Here is a 16,687-nt window from a genome sequence, read left to right as displayed (position 1 = left end):
TCTAGACGTAAAACTGCGTTTAGACGTAAATCTGCGTTTAGACGTAAAACTGCGTTTAGACGTAAATCTGAGTTTAGACGTAAATCTGCGTTTAGACGTAAATCTGCGTTTAGACGTAAAACTGCGTTTAGACGTAAATCTGAGTTTAGACGTAAACTGCGCTTAGACGCAAAACTGCGCTTAGACGCAATCTACGCTTAGACGCAAACTGCACTTAGATACAAACTGAGAATTTGCTTTTGCATCATAATACTTTTTGAACGAACACAGCTTTTGGTTTTTTAATCGCTGTAAGATTTCCGCTGCACTAATTCACCCCCCCCCTCTTAGTGCTCTCGATCCTAACAATTGGTATCAGAGCGGGGTATTTCTCATTTCGGATTTACACCCGAGAGAAATGACTTTTCAAGAGGGCCGTTCGGTCTTTCGTCCACCGTTCTTTAACGGATTGGACTACACTTATTGGAAAACTCGAATGAGAGTTTTCTTAATTTCTCTAAATCTGGATTTATGGAATATCATTGAAAACGGTTTTCAACTTCCCTCCAAACCGATGAACGAATGGTCGGTTTTGGAGAAGAAGAATTTTTCTTTAAACGCAAAGGCTATGAATGCCTTATTTTGCGCATTGGACAAAAATGAGTTCAATCGGATTTCTACGTGTGAAACGGCTTTCGATATTTGGCGCACTCTTGAAATCACGCACGAGGGAACTAGTAGAGTCAAAGACTCGAAAGTTAATATTCTACTGCTTGATTTCGAGCTTTTTCATATGAAACCAAGCGAAACCGTTGTTGACATGTACACCCGTTTTACGGATGTCGTCAATGGTTTAAAATCACTTGGTAAAAGCTTTTCGGATTTTGAACTCGTTAACAAAGTTTTGCGCTCACTTTCTAAAACTTGGGATTCAAAAGTAACTGCTATTCAAGAATCGAAAAACTTGAACCATTTTCCACTTGAAGAACTAATTGGTTCATTGATCACATATGAAATGACGTGCAATGCACGTGAAGAACTTGAGAACCACCTTCCAAAGAACAGGAAGGATTTGGAACTCTGGACAAATGAATGCCACTTGAGCGATGACTCAAGTGATGAGGACAAAGATGAACAAACCAACCTTCCAAAGAACAGGAAGGATTTGGGACATAGAACATTTAAAGACCACTCGAGCATAAGCTCAAGTGATGGTGAACTTAAACTACAAATGAAACGAAAATTTAAAAGCAAAAAGAATGGAACTACTTGCTTTAAACGCAAGAAGAAGAACAAAAATTGGGATGAATCAAGCTCATCTGAAGACGAGAAAGTCAACAAAAGCGAGGCGGCAAACTACGCCTTACTAGCTTACGACATTGAGGTAATTAAAATGCCTTTGGTTTATTTTGAAATTACTTGATGCTTTCATGATATATTTTCTTTTTTAGTTTAGAACTAATTTTCTTGAAAATTACATGTTTAAAAAAAAAAAATACGAAAATTATGATCATGCTGATAATTTCGAAAATAATATTGCATATTTTATGATAAACAAACAAAATGATTTTGATCATGGTTAAGAAGTAATAATGTGTATCATGTTTGATTAACATTGTTGAATGAAATCACGTTTGATTTAAAGTAATGCATAAAGATGTAATATGAAATGGTTATTAACAATTTTATGCATGTGATTTTAAGTTATCCATGATCATGAGCTTGTTTGATCTTCTTGACTTAATTTCAAGATCTACAGCAAAAATCATGTTTGAATATATGAAAGTGTTAATTTCATTTTCGGAGTCAATTAACAATTGGTATCCTAACAATCGGATTTTCTCATACACTTATGAAAAATATTTTTCTAAAATGAATTTGATGAAATGATTCATGCTTATAAACTCCATCTTGAAATATGAATGATAGTGTTTTTGCTTGCAAAGATTTGTTTCACATTCATATTTCCTATGATTCGTGTGCAGAAAAAGAATTTATAAATCATAACACAATGTGATTTCTTATGCAAAAATAAAGTGCTTTTGTGATTCTTTGCTAAAGAGAATAATTATTAAAATCATGATCTTGATAACATGAAGCTCTTTATAAATCAAGATCGTTCATTATGCTCCCTACATTTATCAAAAAGGAGTTCTTCAAATGAAATGCAATTCAATGAAGTGTCATATTGATATCTTGAAACTTGGAATATTTTAAAATGTGATCTTGATAAGAATGTTTCAAGATGCTCTTTGTACTATATCTTTTCGAATGAATCATGAGCCTTGATATCATATATTTCATAATACAAGATTTCTTTGCCTTATGTCTTGAACTTTAATGCTTATCTTAATTTGGCATATAAAGACTAAGGCATGCTTAGATAAAAAAAGAATCTCTTAAAAAATGCTTTTCCCATCTGATCGAGATTAATGATTTCATGATATTTTGTGAATCTCGAAATTAATTTTAATGACTTGATTATGAATTTCAAGTTAATGATTTGATTTGAATAAGTTTTATCTAAATCATAATCTTCATGTTGCAAAATTGAAGTCACAAATAATATCTTGTGGTATTCATGAATTGATACTCACAATATGAAAGCATTGATATTCATGACTTGAATTGGATTGAAACATTGTATGCTTAAATTAATCATTCTCCTATGTTTCAAAAATTCCTTAAATGCCTTGAAATGATTGAAATATTTAACACTTTTATGCTCTACCCCCTACTTTCTTCTTGTTTTCAATGATAAAATGGGGAGAAGTTTTGATCATGCATGGTAGGATATAATTTGACAAAATTGATACCATCATGATATGAAACATTAATGTAATTATGAATGGTGATATGATATCATGCATCTAATACTTCAACTTATGATAATGATGCATGCAATGATAAAATATTCATGATGAAAAATTGTCTTGACATTCATAACTTGATTATTCATCATTTGTCATGATTTTGAAATTGTTCTAAAAGGAAAAGAGAACTACAAAACTGTATTCTCTCTTTCTTTTTTACAATGACAAAGGGGGAGATAGCTAGCTTGAACAAGTCAAGAAGATGCAAAAACTTGATTGCGAGCTTGCCTATTTTAAGAAGCAAAGATTGCTAACTTGCTTATTTCAAGAAGAAAAATTGTCTTCTTGAACATCACTATCTTGAATATCTCAAGAAGCAAAACTTGCAATTTGCACATTGCAATAGGAAGCAAGAATCATGAGCTTACACAAGAAATTTATCTTGCATTTGCTTTTGAAATTTTTGCTAGCTTATATATTGTGAAACTTGTATATCATAAAAATTGCTAGCTTGTTGGTCTAAAGAGAAGCAAAAAGTTGCTATCTCAAAAGAAGAAAATGTGCTATCTTGCCTATCTCGAGGCAAAAATGCTAACTTGCGCATCTAGCAAAATGAGCAAAATTTTCAAGAAGCAAGAGTTGCCTTCTTGAACATCTCTAATTTGCTAGCTTGCATAATATAGAACTTGCTATCTTGAACATTACCAAAAGTACTATCTTATATGCTATAAAACTTGCATATCTAAAACTTGATAGCATGAATGTTCTAAGCATGATGTAACACTTGCTAAATCTTCTAGCTCCAAGATTGCATGATGATAAAACTTGATATTATGATTTTCATGCAAAGAGTTGAACCAATATCACACACAAACACTTGATTGTGATACTTCTCCTTTTTGTTGATGACAAAGGGGGAGAAGTATGTTGATGAAAGTATGTTGACATGACATGTGATGCATAAGTTTATGCATAAGTTCATGTTGACGTGTTGCAAGTATTCATGATGAATATTGCAATGACTTGAATTCAGTTTGAATTCAAGGTTCTATCAATATGGCATATTGATAGGGGGAGTTTATTTACGTGTTGCAAGTATTCACGATGAATAGTGCAATGACTTGAATTCAGGTTGAATTCAAGGTTCTATCAATATGGCATATTGATAGGGGGAGTTTATTTAAACTCCGGGAGTTAAGCTTAACTCCGTCATCAAGTGGTTGTCATCATCAAAAAGGGGGAGATTGTTGAATCTCGTATTTTGATGATGAAACTACTTGATATATGTTTATGATTTAATCTGCGTTTTGAGTGACGCAGGATGCTTCGATCAGGATGAGACAATTAAAGCAGGAAAATCATGTTGTGCCGAAGGAACATGTCAGAAGATTGGACGTCGGGCCGGTGGATCGGTCGACGTATCGACAGAAGGCTTCGGGCCGTGAACTCGGGCATCGGGCCAAGAAGAGCGGGTATTGTGCCAAGGATATCGGAGTTGCGGAGTCAACTGGCCGATTGGGCAATAGGCTGCAGGAGAGGACGATGCGCCGAAGAATCGGACGAAGCGTCGAGGGACCAATGACATGTCGGACAACTTGGTTAATTGCTTAGGATTAATTGTCTCGATCAAAGTTTTGTTTTGTTGTGCAGGATTAACTACGATAAGAGTAAGACAAGCAGCAGGTGTTGCCCCGGAGTCAAGATCAGGATCACATTGGGAGTTCGAGAGTTCGACGGAAGTTCGGATGGTCGTCGGAGGTTCAGCGTGAACAGATCCGAGAAGTCCAGAAGCTTGCCAAGCGAAGCTCGTCGGAACTCGCCAAGTGGATCGTCGCAAGTCCAGGAGTATGCCGGATGTCCGCAGAAGGATCACCGAGGGTTATCGGTTGATCGACGGAAGTTGGCCGGAAACTCGCCGGAAGAAGCGATTGACGCATTGGAGCAAAGCTGCAGAAGTTGTCTTAGAGTTAATCGTAGTTAGCACGATGATTAAGCATGAAAATGGGAGGTGATCCCATTAGCTTAATCTTGGGGCAATTGGGCCCCTGAAAAGATTCAAAGTGGGCCGAATGGAGTGAACCATTCGGACCCTGATTGCACCAGGAGGTGCAACCGCCCCAGCCAGGAGGTGCAACCGCCTGGGCTGTGGGGTTGAGAGGTGCAACCGCCCCAGCCAGGAGGTGCAACCGCCTGGGCTGTGGGGTTGGGAGGTGCAACCGCCCCAGCCAAGAGGTTGCACCGCCAGAGCTCAAGTTTCGAGCTCTGCCAGGCGATGCAACCACCGAGCTCAGTCTTCGAGCTCTGGCAGAGAGGTGCATCAGCCTGAGCTAAGTCTCGAGCTCTGCCAGGTGATGCATTCACCAAGCTCAGTCTTCGAGCTCTGGCAGAGAGGTGCATCAGCCTGAGCTCAGTTTGGAGCTCTCCCAGGTGATGCAACCACCGAGCTCAGATTTCGAGCTCTGCCAGGTGATGCAACCACCAAGCTCAGTCTTCGAGCTCTGCCAGGTGATGCAACCATCGAGCTCAGTCTTCGAGCTCTGGCAGAGAAGAGCAATCGGCTGAGCTCAGTCTTCGAGCTCTGCCAGGCGGTGCCACCTCTCCAGTTGAGAGGTGCAACCGCCTGATCCCAGAATTCTGGGATTTGATCGATTTGATCGTTTTGAGCTCGAATTTTGAATTGGGTTGGGGCCTATAAATACCCCACCCATTCAGCACTGAAAAGATACAGACCTACACCGAAATCTTGATCTTTTCTGTGATTCTAAGAGCTCAAAAGTGTTGTAAAGCCTTTAAGTCTCCTCCTTCTGTTCTTCAAGTTTTCAGTTGTAAAGTGAGGAGAGAAAGGTCTGTAAAGGTTGTCTCCTAAGCCTGTCAAAAGGAGAGAAACTGTAAAAGGGCAGTTAGCCTTCGCCCATTGAAGGAAGGCACCTAGTTGACGTCGGCAACCTCGTCGGTGGAGGAAGCCAAAAGTGGAGTAGGTCAAGGCTGACCGAACCACTCTAAATCTCTGGTTTGCGTTTATTCTCGAGCACTTTATCATTACTGCAAACCTCCTTCATTACTACTGCTCTCTGCGCTTTCACGAACAAGTTCTAAGTGTTGTTCTTCCGAATCTGCATTCAGACGTAAATCGGCTTTCCTCGCACAATCATCATATCTCAGTTTACGTTTACGTCTTGATTTCAACTGCATACTGCTTTCTGTGAGTATACAAACAAGTTTCAAAGTTTAGACGTAAATCTGCGTCTAGACGTAAAACTGCGTTTAGACGTAAATCTGCGTTTAGACGTAAAACTGCGTTTAGACGTAAATCTGAGTTTAGACGTAAATCTGCGTTTAGACGTAAATCTGCGTTTAGACGTAAAACTGCGTTTAGACGTAAATCTGAGTTTAGACGTAAACTGCGCTTAGACGCAAAACTGCGCTTAGACGCAATCTACGCTTAGACGCAAACTGCACTTAGATACAAATTGAGAATTTGCTTTTGCATCATAATACTTTTTGAACGAACGCAGCTTTTGGTTTTTTAATCACTGTAAGATTTCCGCTGCACTAATTCACCCCCCCCCTCTTAGTGCTCTCGATCCTAACATTGGGGCCGTCGCGGCTTGGTTCGGGTCCGGAAGGCGGTGATCTCCTTGGGGGCGCTCCTCGAGGTCTCCCGGCGGTCGAGCTCGGTGGTTCGGGTCGGGAGGTCGGTTCGGCAACTCGGGTCGCCCGGTCGGGTCGGCGGCTCGGTTCGGGAGGTCGGGTCGTCCCGGTCGAGAAGAAGCTCCGCCACGGCGCCAGGAAGAGCCGACACCGTCTCGCCCCTGCACACAGGTCGGGCCGGGGTGCTCGACCCGACCCCTCCGACGATCAAGTTAGAGAAAGATGCGGAGGGGGTTTAGGAGGAGGAGAAACCTCCGCCTGTTGAGTGTGTCCTCCCCCTTTTGCCAAGGGCTCGGGGGTATTTATAGAGGAGGTTTGATGTTACCTAGTGTAGCTGTCTGCAGGGCAGGACTGTACCTTTGGTTGCGTGGGAGGCCGAGCTACTGCAGGGTATGGCGAGCCTCGGGCAGTGAGTTGGTCAGGGGGATGACGTGTCACATTGCCATTTTTTGCCATATCAAATACCATAGAGAAACATGAGAAAGTAGATGGTGAGGCTAAAGAAGCGTATTCCAGTGACTCTGCAGCTTGCAAGATCAACAACCGCAGGTTCATAATTGGTGGAAACATGAATGAGTCCTGGAAGGAGGTGTCTGAAGAGGTTGCAATGAAAAATTTTCATCGCTATGTCTAATGAGTCCCATTGTTGTCGGGGTCAATTTGCCTTCCAAGAACTGTTCAAGAGAGGAGTACTGCCACAAAGCTTTTCTCCACCACAGGCTAGAAGCAGCAAAGAGATTTCTTCAACTGCATGAGAAAATATCTCTGCTTAGTTAAAGAAATATTCTCTTTCATCATATATAAATATACTTTATGTGATATTAATTGGAATATACTTTCCTTATTTCTATCATTTTACTCTTCGTTTCAACATGGTATCAAAGCAGAAATTGTGAATAGCCATTGCTACTGTTGCAGCACCCTCATCGAGTCGACGCCGAGAAAATTTCTTACTGTCCGACATCGCATCGCCGCCAAATTTCTCCTCATCTGCAGCAGTTTCCCCTTTCCCGCTACCAAAATTTTCCTCGGTGGCAGTCCATTCATCACCTGCGCCGCCCTCACCCCCTTCTCCAACGACCACCAACACCCAGACTACACGGCCCTGCCTAGTGTCCGCTCCATCACAGCCCGCGCAGGTCTCGTCGATTACGGCGTCGTTGCTTCCGATCTGAAGCCCATCGCCGAGGAGACGGTGCTTCTGATTTCTATCACAGACTCGATTGAGGGTCCTGTCGTCTTTGGGACCAGCCTGAGGAGTGGCGAGTCTGCACGCATTTGGACTCCCAACCCCATCCATTCCATTCCGTGTTCAAGAATGGAGATGTCTGATTGCAGCCATCCCTCCTCTGCCATTGTTCTCTGAACTATACCGATTGCAGTTCTTCTTCAACCAACTGACAAGCGACGAAACTGGGACAAGCACCGGTTCCTCCTTACGGTAGCTTTCCTGCTTCCAAGGGAGCAAGTACTCTTGATTCCTCTTTACCGAGAACTTACTGCAGAACTCTTCTTCCTTACTGCAGTCATATCTTTCATATGTCTTTATCATCTACCTCTACCTCTACTGTTCCAATTACCGTGGAATCCACAGAGCCTTCAAATTATTCAAAGGCGGTAACTATGTATCCTTACGTGCTCAATTTTTTAATCTTCTATTTGGATATGATCTTCTAGACTATGTTGATGACTCTTTTTGATGTTCACTAGTGATGATCAACATCCCAAGAGCACCCAGTCCAATATCAAATCCAGACCACAAATTATGGTTACACTAGGATCGTCTTATTCTTCAAGCAATTTAAGCCTCAGTTGTTGGATCTCTCGCCCTACTCATATCCTCGTGTGACATTGTTGCTGAACCTATGCTTAATCTCCTATCCGGACTTATAAAAACAAAACAAGAGGGAAGTATTGTTGTTGATTATCTACACAACATAAAGATTATCATCGATAACTTGGTCTTGATAGGTCATTCCCTCAATGATGAAGAAGTTACTGTCCACATTCTTAATGGCATAGGAGACGAGTATAAGGAACTGGTAGCAGTAATACGGGCACGTGATTCACCAATGTCGTTTGAAGAACTCTACGACAAATTGACTGACTATCAACAAAAGTTTGACAACGATGCCTCCTGAACCTTTGAGCTCCAACTAAACCCCTCCTCCACATCATCAACATTTCAATCATAATAATCAAGGTAGCTACTTCAATCATCAGTAGCCCTGACACCCTCAACACATAAACCAACGAAGAGTTGTCTGCAAATTATATGATAAAGTCGATCACTCTGCAAAGGTCTGTCGATCTTGACCCTGACTTCCTGCATAATCACATTGGCCTCAAGCAAATCTCATGACTACTCCAACCACTACTAATCATTATTGGATTGTGGACTCTAGCACATCCCACCACATTATCTCTGATCTATAGAACTTGTCGATCCATAACAACTATAGTGGTTATGATGACATTATCATCGGTGATGGTAAAGGACTTCCTATTACTCATACTAGTTCTACAATGCTTAATTCACCTACCACAACTTTTACACTCGATGATGTTTTGTGTGCACCTCACATTAAATGAAATCTTATTTCCATTTCTCAATTTTACAAACAAAATAATACCTCTATTGAATTCTCATAACTTTTTTCTTGTTAAGGATTTGAACATGGGGGCACCTTTAGTCCAAGGCCAGAGTAAGGACAAGGATAATGTTTATTAATGGTCGTCAATTCCACAAATCAAATAGCCCACTGGTTACTCCTCAGTGGTAGCTCTAATCGATATATAGCATCAACGTCTTGGTCATCCCTCTCTCTCTATCTAAAATAAATTCTCGTTATTCTCTTTCTACTCCTACAAATAATAGATTTTATTGTGATGTTTGTCTTAGTAATAAAAGTCATAGACTTCCTTTTAGTTCTTCCTCCATATCATATTCTACACCATTTGAAATTATTTATATTAATATTTGGGGTCCTGCTCCCGTCACTTCCTTTGACAAGTTTAGATTTTATATCATTTTTGTAGACTATTTTACTAAGTACACATGGATTTACCTTCTCCGTCATAAATCAGAAGTTTCAACAATTTTCACCAACTTTAAAAAACTGGTCAAAAACTTCTTTCAATATACAATTAAAATAGTCTACTCTGACGGTGGAGGCGAATATCAAGCTCTCACATCCTACTTCTCAAACTGTGGTATCCAATATCTTAAGTCACTCTCACTCCAGTTCTCCAGTACCAGTCTCTATTTGAAAAACTATTTTCTACATTCCCAAACCTTCAAAAACTCAAAATATTTGATTGTTTATGTTATCCGTGGCTATGTTCCTATGCCCCACACAAGATAGCACCAATATCTAAACCTTGTATCTTCATAGGATATTCTCTTGAACATAATGCCTTTCGGTGCTATGAACAAAAAACTCAAAAAGTCTTTATTTCACGTCATGTTGTTTTTATGGAGTCTGCCTTCCATTTTAAAATCATGAGTCTTCTCCCATGCAGGCTACTCCAACAAATATACATCACTGGAGTATTCCATCGATCCCCTCAAACGAACCTCTTCCCATACCATCCAATCCTTTTCTTTAAGATCCATACTCTTTTGTTCTTTCGGTTCAATAGCTCCCCACTCCCTCCATTTCTTCTCCTCTTCATTCTTCATAAGCCTCCCCTACTACTGAAGTAATATCCTCAAAAATACAATAACCTTCTTTATCTAGTGCCACTGATGTATCTCAGCCTATCCCAACCCCTATCGATGCCTCTACACCACCCATATCAATAACATAACTTACATTTCCTAGACATCCAATGACAACATGCTCAAAAAGTGGTATCTTTAAACCACGTCAGGTTCTTGGCTTGCATGCTATCACCAAATCCTCTCCCGAGACCAGTGAACCCACCACAATTACTCAAGCCCAAAAATCTCCTCACTGACGTAAAGCCATGTGTGAAGAATATTATGCTCTACTCCATAACTCCACATGGACTCTTATACCTTTTCATCCTACACAAAATATCATGGAGTGTAAATGAGTCTTCCGAATTAAGCGGAACCCCAACGGGTCCGTTGCTTGATATAAAACACGATTAGTAGCCAAAGGGTTTTATCAATGACCTGGAGTTGACTTCACAGAGACTTTTAGTCCTATAGTTAAACCCACAATAATTCGGCTTATTCTAAGTTTGGCCATCTCTAAAGGCTGGCACTTATGACAATTGGACGTTAACAATGCCTTTTTATAAGGGACTCTAACTGAAGACATCTTTATACAGCAACCCCCTAGCTTTGTTCATCACCAGTATCCGAGACATGTCTGCAAATTACAAAAAACCATTTATGGACTCCGTCAAGCTTTAAGAGCTTGGTATACTGAACTTGGATCATTTTTTATATCAACTGGCTTCAACAACTCTAAGTCTAATACCTCTTTATTCCTACGATAATAACATGAAAATGTAATATATCTTCTATTATATGTAGATGATATTATTGTTATAGGCAATGATCCATCGAAGATTCAAACATTTTTAAAATAATTGGTTGATCGATGCTCTCTCAAAGATTTAGGACCCTTGAGTTACTTTCTGGGAATGGAAGCAACATTTAGATCCTCAGGTCTCCGTTTCATTCTTCGTTTCAACAGAAACAATAATAAATAAAGGAGATGCTGGCAAATTTGCTGTTGATCTTAACAAGAATGCAAGATCTGCAACTGAACCTAACCATCTCAATGGTGACACAAAGGAAGAAATGTGTATAAGAAGCAATGGCAGCATAGGACATCGAAAGCTCAAGGCTCATCAAGTGGGATTTAAGCCATACAAAAGGTGTTTAGTAGAAGCTAAGGAGAACAAGGAGACAGCAGAAGAAAAAGCAGAAAAGAAGAGGATACGTCTGCAAGGGGAAGCTTCCATGTGATGGCATTGGTATGATATGAAGAACTTGTGCTAGATATACCTTCCTCTCGGCACCTAGAATTCATTTTATGGCTTCATAAATAAGACATAGGAGTTCGCCCAGCATCAAAACCTTAGGACTGGATCAGCATTTCAGAGTGTTGTATTCTTAATTAATCAAGTAGCCCTTCTGCAAGGAGGTAAACTACTTCATGATAGAAGCTAGAAATTATAAAAGAAGTTATATTCCACATTGATATGTTCTTCCTATTTATACAGGTTAGTATTAAATTTTAGATTTTGATGATAAAATCAATTGATAAATTATTTGATCTAATCTATATATTGAGATAAGTGTACATGATTAACTATGATAGTGGTAAGGCATAAACCAGATGTTGGGTCAGAGTCAAAGATCGGACGATACGTTGAAGATTCAAACGATGTGTTGGAAGTTTATCGAAAGCTCATCGAGAGTTCGTCGGGAGCTCGCCGAGAGTTCGTCGAGAGTTCGCTGAGAGTTCATCGGGAATTCGCCAGAAGTTCGTCGAGAAGTTTGCCAGAAGTTCGTAGAGAGAACAATTGACATATCGAATAGAGATTACTTAGTTAAATATCTTAATTATTATAGTTAGACTATAAGTTAAGTTAGGATTAGGAGGTAATTCTACAAACTCAGTTAGTGATCAACTGAGCCCTTAATAGGGCTGAATTGGACCAGTTGAAATAGCTCATTCAGCACCTGAAGTCACGGTCGGCAATGGCACCGCTTGGGACTCAATCTCCCAAGTGGTCTAGGTGGTGGTACCGCTGGCAGTTATTACATGCTAAGCGTGTTGGGAAATCATAGGGGGCGACATCATATGCGCAGCGGAAGAACAAGAAAACAAAAATCCCCGATTCCCAAAAAGATGTTCATCGTCGTGCGAAGATTGGTGCGCAAAATCCGCAAAAACACAAAACTGCGTATAGAGATTGTGTTACCTAGGGAGATCGTATATCCCTGTTTCCTTGCAGATCCTTAGGAGAGGGTGAAGGAGGTCAAGCGTCCTCCTCTCTAGCGGTGATCCACACAGCAGGGTTGCGACGACGCTCCTCAAAACTCCAGGCCTACTCTGAGGTGGAGAGGGAGAGGAGAATAGGAAGGGCAAGCAAAGACTCTAGCCTATGAGGCTGTGAATCCCTCCTATTTATAGAGATCCCGTGTCAAAACCCTAATGGGTCCTTCCCTAGTGGGTATTGGATCTGCATCCAATAAGACAAGGGCTCCGTCGGATATCTCATATCGGAACCTCTACTCATCGCAATGCCTACCATATGTGTGTGACCCTCTAGGCCCAATATCGAGCTGGCCGTGAGTCATACCTGTCAGAACTCCTTCTAACTCAGTGAATTATTATCTCTGTAATAATTCACTCGACTCATCGACTACGAAAGTACTAGGCCACTACGCCGTAGTCCCCAGACGATACAAGGGAATCCAATCCATTGGACCTGTCTGTCCTCAGTTACCATGTACCTATAGTCCCTCATCCATCTAATATCCCAGAGACCGTATATCGAGCATGGTGCTGTCAGACCCATACGGTTTCTACTCGAGTCTCGCTCTAATCGGATTCTCCCGGAGAACTCTTTCTCTCTCAACCCGAATGACCCTGGCCAGGGATTTGTCTGAGCAAGAATACATGGGATATTCCTCTCATGATACCGAGAGTGGATGATCCTCTATCGACACTCAATAGCCCTCGTAAGGTCGACTACCACTCCCAATGACCAGCTGTACTAGATCTGGGAACAGCCAAACCTATAAGTCTGGTATCAAAGAGTGGAGCACTCATACAGGACATCCTTGGTGTCTCAAGTCTAAGAACCAGATACACCACTAGGACTACGGAATCGTTGTCTGACAATAAGGCATCATCAACCATCCAGCATTCCGTAAGCGGATCAATCAGTGAACTCATTCTCCAATGAGCACCTGTACTGTATCCCTAGTGTCCCTACACGAGCAGCTATGAGACCAGCTGCATCCATCATATGGACGGGTATACAGCACACCAGTCTATCCGGTTATCACGATGTCCCTCTCGAGTAACCTATGACCGGGATTATTTAGGATATGTGTTTAAAGGTGAATCGATCTCATTATCGTGATCTCATCACGATCCGATTCCCATTGCACAAATCCAAGGACATCACAATATATATGCATTTATGCAATAGTTATAAAGTGATATACGCCAAAATATAATAAGCAAAAAAGATTCTGTATCAAGTCACACGTGCCATCACTCACGTGATTGGCTTGCTGGGCACTTATGACTAGCAAAGCGGTGGTACCGCCTATCAAACGTGTTGAATCTCATATTTTGATGATGAAACTATTTGATATATGTTTATGATTTAATCTACGTTTTGAGTAACATAGGATGCTTCGATCAGGATGAGACAATTAAAGAAGGAAAATCATGTTGTGTCGGAAGAACATGTCAGAAGATTGGACGTCGGGCCGGTGGATTGGTCGACGTATTGACAGAAGGCTTCGGGCCGTGGACTCGGGCATCGGGCCAAGAAGAGTGGGTATTGTGCCAAGGATATCGGAGTTGCGGAGTCAACTGGTCGATTGGGCAATAGGCTGCAGGAGAGGACGATGCGCCGAAGAATCGGACGAAGCGTCGAGGGACCAATGACATGCCGGACAAGTTGGTTAATTGCTTAGGATTAATTGTCTCGATCGAAGTTTTATTTTAAGTGTGCAGGATTAACTACGATGGAAGAAAGACATGCAGTAGGAGTTGCGCCGGAGTCAAGACAATGATCACGTTGGGAGTTCGAGAGTTCGACAGAAGTTTGGACAATCGTCGGAGGTTCTGCGGGAACAAATCCGAAAAGTCCATGAGCTTGCCAAAGAAGCTCGTCGGAACTCGCCAAGTGGATCGTCGCAAGTCTAGGAGTTTGCCGGATGTCCGTAGGAGCATCACCGAGGGTTCATCGGATGATCGACGGAAGTTCGCCGGAAGCTCGCCGGAAGAAGCGATTGACGCATCGGAGCAAGTTGCAGTAAATGTCTTAGGGAATATCATAGTTAGCACAATGATTAAGTTGGAAATGGGAGGTGATCCCATTAACTTAATCTTGGGGCAATTGGGTCCCTGAAAAACCCAAATTGAGCCGAATGGATCACCCCATTCGGACCCTGATTTCTTCCAAGCGGTTGAACCGCCCAAGGTAGGAGGTTGCATCACCTGGAATTAGTCTCCGAGCGAGACTGGGAGGTGCAACCGCTCCAGCCAAGCGGTGGCACCGCTTGAGCTCAATCTCCGAGCGAGACTGGGTGGTGCAACCTCCCCTGACAGGAGGTGGCACCGCCTGAGCTCGGTCTTCGAGCTCTGCCAGGAGGTGCAACCGCCCTTGACAGGAGGTGGCACCGCCCAGAGGCTCAGTCTTCGAGCTCTGTCAGGCAGTGCAACCGCTCCAGTCAGGAGGTGCAACCGCCTGATCTCGAAATTTCGGGAATTGACAGTTTTGAGCTCCAAATTTGAATTGGGTTGGGGCCTATAAATACCCCACCCATTTAGCATTGAGAAAGCACATAATACACACCGAAATCTTGATCTTGTTCTGTAATTTTTAGAGCTCAAAATTGTTGTAAAGGTCAAAAGTTCTTCTCCCTCTTTTCTTCCAAGTTCTGAGCTGTAAAGAGAGGAGAGAAAATTCTGTAAGGGTTGTCTCCTAAGCCCGTCAAAAGGAGTGAAACTGTAAAAGGGTGGTTGGCCTTTGCCTATTGAAGGAAGGCCTCCAGTTGACGTCGGTGACCTCGTCGGTAGAGGAAGCCAAAAGTGGAGTAGGTCAAGATTGACCGAACCACTCTAAATCTCGGTTTGCATTTACTTTGAGCATATTATCATTACTGCAAACCTCCTCTAAAGCTTACTGCTTTCTGCGCATATACGATTGGGTTTCAAGCTTTGCACTTTCCGAATCAACGTTTAGACGTAAATCTGTTTTTTCGTACGATTATCATATTTCAGTTTGCGTTTACGTTTTGATTTCTATCTTAACTGCAAACTACCTTTATATCCTTGCTTAAGCTGCATCTCGCCTAATCAAGTGATTTACGAATCAACATTTAGACGTAAATCAGTTTCTTCGTACGAACGTCATATTTCAGTTTGTACTTATATTCTGGTTTTCATCATAATTGCAAACTGCCTTCATAGATTGATTTTAACGTCATCTCGCTTGATCTTAAGTTAAAGTAATATTAGAATCAGCTTTCATACCGAAATCATTTTTATCATTCGAATGTGTTTTATCGTTGAAAGATTTCCGCTGCACTAATTCACCCCCCCCCCCTCTTAGTGCTCTTGATCCTAACAATTGGTATCAGAGCAAGGTTTTTCTCATTTCGGATTTACACTCGAGAGAAATGGCTCTTCATGGCTTTTAAGAGGGCTTATCGGTTGTTCGTCCACCGTTGTTTAACGGATTGGACTACACTTATTGGAAAACTTGAATGAGATTTTTCTTGATTTCTATGAATTTGGATTTATGGAATATCATTGAAAACAGTTTTCAACTTCCCTCTAAACCGATGAACGAATGGTCGGATTTGGAGAAGAAGTATTTTTCTTTAAACGCAAAGGCTATGAATGCTTTATTTTGCACTTTGGACAAAAATGAGTTCAATCGGATTTCTACGTGCGAAACAGCTTTTGACATTTGGCGAACACTTGAAATCACGCACGAGGGAACTAGTAGAGTCAAAGACTCGAAAGTTAACATTTTATTACATGATTTTGAGCTTTTTCGAATGCAACCAAGCGAGACTATAGACGACATGTACACCCGTTTCACGGATGTCGTCAATAGTTTAAGAGCTCTTGGAAAATGTTTTTCGGATTTTGAACTCGTAAACAAGATTTTGCGTTCTCTTTCTAAGAAGTGAGATTCAAAAGTAACTGCAATATAAGAAGCTAAAAACCTAAACAACCTACCACTTGAAGAACTAATTGGTTTATTGATGACATATGAAATGGTGCACAATGCACCTTCCAAAGAACAGGAAGGATTTGGAACTCCGGACAAATGAATACCACTTAAGCGATGACTCAAGTGATGAGGACAATAATGAACTTGAACTTCAAATACTAAATCTTAATAAGTTTATTAAACAAAAATCTAAAATAAATAATAAACTTGAACGAAGGAAGAGGCCAAAGAAGAAGAACACAAAGTGGGATGAATCGAGCTTCTCCGAAGACGAGGAGAAAATCAAGAAAGGCGAGGTGGCAAACTACGCCTTAATCGTTTTCAATGAT

The 16,687-nt window shown here is 41.2% G+C and overlaps 1 pseudogene; it reads left to right on the top strand.

The window, feature by feature from the left end:
* LOC135642897 (protein CCA1-like) overlaps positions 1 to 7,198 on the top strand; it is a 47,469-nt pseudogene extending 40,271 nt beyond the window's left edge.
* The last annotated feature ends 9,489 nt before the right edge of the window (positions 7,199 to 16,687 follow it).

The sequence above is a fragment of the Musa acuminata genome, chromosome BXJ3-7 (genome assembly GCF_036884655.1).
Source record: "Musa acuminata AAA Group cultivar baxijiao chromosome BXJ3-7, Cavendish_Baxijiao_AAA, whole genome shotgun sequence".
Taxonomy (NCBI): domain Eukaryota; kingdom Viridiplantae; phylum Streptophyta; class Magnoliopsida; order Zingiberales; family Musaceae; genus Musa; species Musa acuminata.
The sequence above is the reverse complement of the archived record's forward strand: the minus strand, read 5'-3'. Positions and strand labels throughout refer to the sequence as shown.